The sequence below is a fragment of the Mustela putorius genome, unplaced genomic scaffold (assembly GCF_011764305.1).
Source record: "Mustela putorius furo isolate JIRA1106 unplaced genomic scaffold, ASM1176430v1.1 tig00003834_pilon_pilon_pilon, whole genome shotgun sequence".
Classification (NCBI taxonomy): Eukaryota; Metazoa; Chordata; class Mammalia; order Carnivora; family Mustelidae; genus Mustela; species Mustela putorius.
This window is the reverse complement of record NW_025421987.1, coordinates 111,528,701-111,536,158: the sequence shown is the minus strand read 5'-3', so window position 1 is coordinate 111,536,158 and position 7,458 is coordinate 111,528,701.

The window sequence follows — 7,458 nt, the reverse complement described above, 5'->3', positions numbered from 1 at the left end:
GGTCATGATCTCAGGGTTCTGGGATCGAGCCCCACATCGGGAATCTCTGCTCAGCAGGGAGTCTGCTTCCTCTTCTCTCTCTGCCTGCCTCTCTGCCTACTTGTGAGCTCTGTCTGTCAAATAAATAAATAAAATCTTAAAAAAAAATAAATTCTCAATCTCGAGGGGCACCTGGGTGGCTTATTAGTTAAACGTCTGTCTTCAGCTCAGGTCATGATCCCAGTGCCCTGAAACTGAGTCTCACATCAGGCTCCCTGCTCAGCAAGGAGCCTGTTTCTCCCCCTCTCTTTGCCTGCTGCTCTGGCTGCTTGTGTGTTCGCTCTCTCTTTCTCCCTGTATAAATGAATTTTAAAAAAAGAAGAAGAAGAAGTAATGTTCAACCTTGGGCCGCACCCCAGAGCTGTTGAATCAGAATCTGCATTGTAACATGATCCTCAGGTGATTCATAGGCTCATTAAAGTGTGAGAAGCACTGTTTTAAACTTTCTGAATCTCATACTTACCTTGCAAGGTTATTGTGGGAGTAAGTGTATTTAAAGTGCCTGGTAAGCCTTAGGTGCTAAATACCTCATCATCTTTACCCAGCACCTGGCACTCTCATGCCTCGGGCCATCGGCCTGAGCCCTTCTCCTTGGCCTGGGCTTCTGAAAGCTGGCCTTAACTTGCTTACTCAGACTCTGCACTGGGCCAGTACCCCAAACTGACCTCAACTCTTTCCTTGGAGTCCCTGGCAGACTCGCTGGGGCCTGTTGCTATACTTCTCAGCACTCCCTCCTGGCCTAGACTCTACTACACTCATCTCTGCCTTCCCCAAACCCCACCTCTCTTGGCCTGTCCCTACATTTGGATACCAAAAAACCCACAGCAGCACTTATTTTAGTCATGTTGCCGTTACTCAAAATGGCCTTGGAAATGGTCCTTGGAACTTGCCTTCACAACCTCACATGACACCTGGCCCAGCACAGGCACTAACTAAATATTCCTTAGTGGAATGAATGAAGAACAAGTCTTCATACTGGGTCACAGTGTTAGGGTTTACATCTCCTCTAGGGGATCCAGTCTCTTTGCTTGTCCTTCTTCTCACCTTTCTTTGCCATCCAAAAAGTGTGATGTAGAAGGCTGAGATTCAATGTTGATCCAGGAAGAAAGGGCCAATGAGAATGTCTGACTTGTTAGGATTGTAGACCTCAATTCTCTATGCAAGGGAGCCCTCATGGCTCCAGAGTCCAGCCCTGCTCACTATGATTCCACACTGGGGCTTGAGGCCAGAGGTAATCATGTCTGGTCCTGGCCTGGCCCTCTGTATATTTAGGAAGCTCTGGGTTATCAGAGACCTCTCCAGATCTCCTTCACTAGCCCGCACATGCATCTCCTAGCTGCTGCAAGTGCAAGAGCTGGAAGCTTCTACTCGTGACCGTCTTTGGACAATTGCTATTGGATGAGCCATCTTACCTAGAAAATTTGGGGATATATCATCCCCTCTCTTACCCAAGCAACCAACAACTGATGGATATGGGGCTATAAAGCTGGGTCCCCTTGCTTTAAGGTGTAATAAGTCTGTAAGGCACTTTACATTGCAGAGTCCACACAGCATGGACCAAGGCAGGAATTTACCTGAGACCACATCCCTGACCAGCCCATTCCTCTGCCTGTCATGCTTCCCTTACTCCCTTAGGAGTTTCTTTCCAGGGCACCCCTCAATAAATTGTGTGCACCTAAAACTCTCTCACGTTCTGCTACCTGGAAAATGGACCTAAAACAGTGCTCTGTGAGTGAATGGCAGGACGAGGTTTCTGTGTTCAGGATCTTGAGGGCTCACCAAACACCATCTCAACACCAGCCCAATATGACTTACACTGGCATCTCCTCCCCACTCCCAGCAGCCCATGGAGGCCCCAGAGCCAAGTCTAAGGGGGAGGGATAAGGGCCTAGAGCTATATTGCCCAAAATGGTAACCACTAGCTACATGTGACTGCTGAACACTCAAAATTGGGCTCATGCAACTGAAAAACTGAATAATTTCACTTAATTTTAATTTAAAAAATTAGTATTTTTCTTCAATTATTGGAGAACTATTAAGCATGTTTGTGACAACTTGGGTGTGTAACTCTACATTTTCTCAAGTTGTAAATTTTATAAAATCTAGAATTCCAACGAAAACCTAGCATCCAAATTGAGAGGTGCTCTATGTATAAAAAATGTGCAAAACTGGGTTCCAAAGATGAAGTATTAAAAGATAACATAAAAGATATTTTTAATGCTAGTGATATGTTAAAATAATATCTACTTTGTTCAATAAAATGTTATTAAACTTAATTTTCAAAATATGGCTACTAGAAGTTTTAAATTACATACCTAATTAGAATATGCACTAATTACACATGTAATAAGAATTAATGTGAGGACCAGACAAAGTACTAGAGCCCACATAGGAATGTGACCAACAAGGGACTTATAAATGCTGAGCCCCAGATATGTTAAGATATCTCAGTTGCTCATATAGCCTCTCACTTGAGAGATAAGACATTTCTCATGTCTCAAGTGGGGTTCCCCAGAAACAGACATTGAAATGAGGATTAATGTGCAAAGCAATTTTTAAGAAAGTGCTCCAGGAGAAGCTGGTGGGAAGTGGAGGACAGGAGAGGGACACAGGGAAAGCTCAGCGTGTGTGATTTCAGCAATCTTGCTCTCTCTTCGATTTGTCTTCTGGTTTTCAGAATGTTCTCTTCAGAGTTTCCTCTTGGGTCACCATTAAGCTAAGAGAGCCCAGATGGTAAGAGCTTCCATGCCTTCTACCTGGATAAAACTGAAGCAAGTCTACTTTTATTTGTATTATGTATTGGGCTTCCATATATGCTTTTGATTAAGCATAGGTCTCTGCAGCTAAAAGAAAGCCTTGAGAACTGCCGTGAGAGACCATGGTCAAAATGAGTGTATTAGTGGGGTGCCTGGGTGGCTCAGTGGGTTAAAGCCTCTGCCTTCGGCTCAGGTCATGATCCAAGGGTCCTGGGATCCAGTCCCACATCAGGCTCCTGCTTCCTCCTCTCCCTCTGCCTGCCTCTCTGTCTACTTGTGATCTCTGTCTATCAAATAAATAAATAAAATCTTAAAAAAATAAGTGTATTAGTTTTTTGTCAGTACATAACAAATCACCAAAAACTTAGCAGCTTAATATAATATACACTTTTTTTTCTCACAGTCTCTGTAGGTCAGAAGTCCAAGCACAGCTAAGCTCAGAGTCTTATAAAGCTGTCATCCAGGTGTTGGCAGAGGCTGTGTTCATCAGAGGCTTGACTGAGGAAAGATCTGTTTCCAAGATCCTTCAGGCGGTTGGTAGAATTGATCTCCTTGTAATTGTAGGACTAGGGACTGTTTTCAGACTGTCAGTGCTGGCTGCTGTCAGCAAATATTGGCCACTCAAAGTTTCTTGCCATGTGGCCGCCTTCCTAGGCCCTTTTGTGGCATGGCATCTTACTCCTCCAAGGCCTATTGGAGTCTCTGCAGTACGTGCTAGCAAGACAGAGCTATATATGTACATATTAACTTAATCACGAGAGTGACATATAATAATATAAGAGTGATACACTTGCCATATTCTAGGGTGAGTTACTAGTCCCACCCACACTCAAAGGGAAGAGATTATACAGGGCATAAGAATGGAGCCACAGGGGCACCAGGGTGGCTCAGTGGGTTAAGCCTCTGCCTTCAGCTCAGGTCATGATCCCAGGTCCTGGAATGGAGCCCCACATCAGGCTCTCTGCTCTGTCAAATAAATAAATAAATAAATACTATTTTTAAAAAATGTTTCATTGGAGGCCTCTTGGTAAAGTCTTGCTGTGTAGAAGAAAGCATTGCTACATTTCTAATTCTTCCATTCACACCACCCTGGTCTTAAGCAAGCAAACAAGGTCTTTCCCGTGCAGACCCTAAGTGATTTTGATCTATTCCCTTGCTTTCTGACCTCTCATATCTGTGTGCATTTTGACAACACATTTTCAGCTGGTACCTCTGGACCACTGGTTCCAGTCTTGAGTTCCCCCTGGCTAGTTACATAATCCTGTCTCTGTATTCTTACAGCTGTTGCCTGTGGCCCCACACCTAATAGTCTTTTTTCAGTTAATCTCCTGCCTCAGTTTTCATATATTTGATCAAAACTGTCACATGGGGAAAAGTTACAGCTCATAGGATCAAACAAAGAACATTATAATTATTACATAAGCAAATCTTGGTTAAATTTCTTCAGATAAGGAGCTATTTTAGATGGACTGTACGTGACTACCTTGATAAATTTGACATCATTTAGATTTTTATTCTAGCCTTGTAGTAATTTTCAAAGAACATCCAGAGGATACCAGCTTTAGGGGATTTGGCCAGCATTACTAAAAGTCACATTTTGCTGAAAGCTTACTGAATTTAGAGCACACATTTTATGTAAAACTTGAAGACTTTGATGCTTAGTAGCTCCAATTTATTATCTCTCTAAGGTCTTAAAATGTCATGATACTTTATTTCACCAGTGAAAACAGTTAATAGTAAACATCAGTGAATGAAACAAAAACATGTTACTCATCAAGCATTATCAGGAAAAAAAACAACAACAACTAAGAGTCACCAGAAGAACAAATGAATTTGAGAACTGAAGATCATTTTGGAGACTGAGTGATCAGGAGTGGCAAACATTTAGCATAGATGTCTCAACTTCCCTGGCTTGTGCCCGTGGCAGACATCATCAATCCATCACTACATTCTTCTGCTGGGTGTGAATGGAGCTTTGGAATTCTCTGTTTTCAGAAACTACTACTGCTTTAGATAAGGCTTTTCAGTCACAAGTAATAGAAACCAACTTGAGCCAACATGAGCAAATAAGGAGGAAATTTATAGAAATATACTAGGCTATCATAAATAGTCAAGCTCAAGAATGCAACGAGGCCTCAGGAACCAGGAACCAGAAATGCAGCAGGACTCTGTCCCTTATCTCTGCATGTTTGTGCCTGCTTGTTTGACTTTTGCTCTCTGCAGTCAGGCTTTCTTGGCCTCTCCAGTCTCCTTGAGGTCATGCGGCCACTCCTAGCACCATGTTTACTTCTTCCAATTACCAGCCTCCAACATTGACTGTATCTGAATCTTGGCATTGAATTCTGGAAGGAGAAACTCTAACTTACTGTGCTTGGGTCAGGTGACCCCACCTGGTCCCATCAGCCCGAATCTAAAAGGAAGTGACAGTGCCCGCTCCTTTGGAAAGGGGAGCAGTTCTCAGAGAGGGTAGGGATGGCTCACCACCTGAGCGGAAACTCAGAGGTGTTTCTATTACTAGAAACATCTCTTCTACAGAGATGTGTTCTATTACTATGATCAATCAATAGGGGCATTAAGAGATGAAACGTATTTTATCCTTGGGGTCTAGATGAGGGTAGACCGACGAAACGTTTGTTGATAATGGACATGTTCTGTATCCACGCTGTCAGATAAGATAGACACTCATCGCACTGTGCTGTTGGGTACTTGAAATGTGTCTGAGGAACTGAATGTTTTATCTTTAAAATTTTTTTTAAAGATTTATTTATTTATTTGATAGACAGAGATTACAAGTAGGCAGAGAGGCAGTCAGAGAGAGAGAGGAGGAAGCAGGCTTCCTGCTGAGCAGAGAGCCGGATGTGGGACTTGATCCCAGGACCCTGGGATCATGACCTGAGCCGAAGGCAGAGGCTTTAACCCACTGAGCCACCCAGGCGCCCCCTGAATGTTTTATCTTATTTATTTTTTATTTAAAGTTAAATAGCTATATAGAGCAAGTGGCTACCATACGAGGCAGTATAGTTTAAAAAAATAAGGAAGCTGGGGCTCCTGGGTGGCTCTCTGCTCAGCAGGGAGCCTGCTTCCCCCTCTCTCTCTGTCTGCCTCTCTGCCTACTTGTGATCTCTGTCTGTCAAATAAATAAATAAAATAAAATAAAAATAAGGAAATTGAGTTCCTGACCAAAGAGTTAGTTATTAACACAACTGGGAGTGAAAGCTTGCTCTCCTCCTTTAAATGTTTCCATCCTCTTCCTTGTAATTGAGGAATCTGCATATTTTCCCAGATAATTCAAATTTGCCATTTTCAATGTCCATACTTAACCATTCTTTGATGTAAAGCTTTCTGAGGTGTACTGCGCAGTTTCCTGCCTTGGAAAAAAGCCACGTGGCCGTAATTGTAGACTTTTCTTAAGAACACAAAGCGTGAACCTCAGTTGTCGTTCTGGATAATAAGAATGAGGCCCTCAGAACAGGGCCTAGTGAGGCTTACAGGGCTGTCTTCCCCACACTTAATGTCTCTGCAGCTGGGAATGATTTGGCTGTTTCCTCTCGCCTTGTCACATCTTGATGTGGTAGCCTCTGACAGGATCCCACCTCCCTTTACTAGCTCAGCAATGAACCAAGTACAGGAACTTGATCCATTAGTGAGATTTATTTCACCTACGATTCTAAACCATCAGGCCTGGGAGAGTTTCACAACTGAGTCAGGTACACAGGGTTTTATACAAAATCTTCCCCAATGCACACTTTTCCTCTTAAAGGTGTATAATGACATGAGTCTCACAAAACTACTGGCGCGATAAATGGTACGCTGTTTTGTTTTACTTTGACTATGCCACTCTGGATATGTCAATATTGCCATGTTTAGGGGACCAAAGCAGGATAGGTTTGTGCACAAAATATTTCAAGGACTGAGACTAGAACTAGGGGTGGATTATTTTAGATGACTTTCCTGAGCTCTTTTTCCATAGTGTATTTTCAGGTCGTGGGATAGTAACAGTTCTATAAACCTTTTGAAAATATTAAAAAACCAAAGTGAATTCTAAGAATACTAAAAGAAATAATAATACATTCACTTCCATATTCTCTCCTTAGACAGGGGCCAGACTTGCAGTAATTGGATCTATTCAAAACATAGCTGAGAGCATGAGTGCCAGAAAGGGCTCAAAGCAAAGGGAATAGTTGTCACAAAGCCCATGCACTAGAGCCCCTGACCTCTAGCCAGGAGAAACAAAACACTCTGATGGCGTTAAGCCTATGTCTCATGCTCTACTCCTCAGCCCAGACTGAGGGTACGTGAGAAGGGTGGTTCAGAAGGAACTCTGAGGGGCGCCTGGGTGGCTTAGTCAGTGAAGTGTCTGAGTCTTGATTTCAGCCCGTGTCAGGATCTCAGGGTCCTGCAATTGAGATCATGTCGGGCTCTGTGCTCAGCAGGGAGCCTGCTTGAGGATTCTCTCTCCCTCTCTCTTCCTCCCGCTCCTATCTACTCCCTCAAACAAACAAACAAACAAACAAACAAATAAATAAATCTTTAGAAGGAAATTGGGGCCTGGTTTCCTGGACCACTGAAAGCTAATATATGACTACACACTCTGCTCACCATCTCTGGGGAGAATACAATCCATTTTAGAAAGACTTTCCTTACACGGTTAAGATGTTGGGAG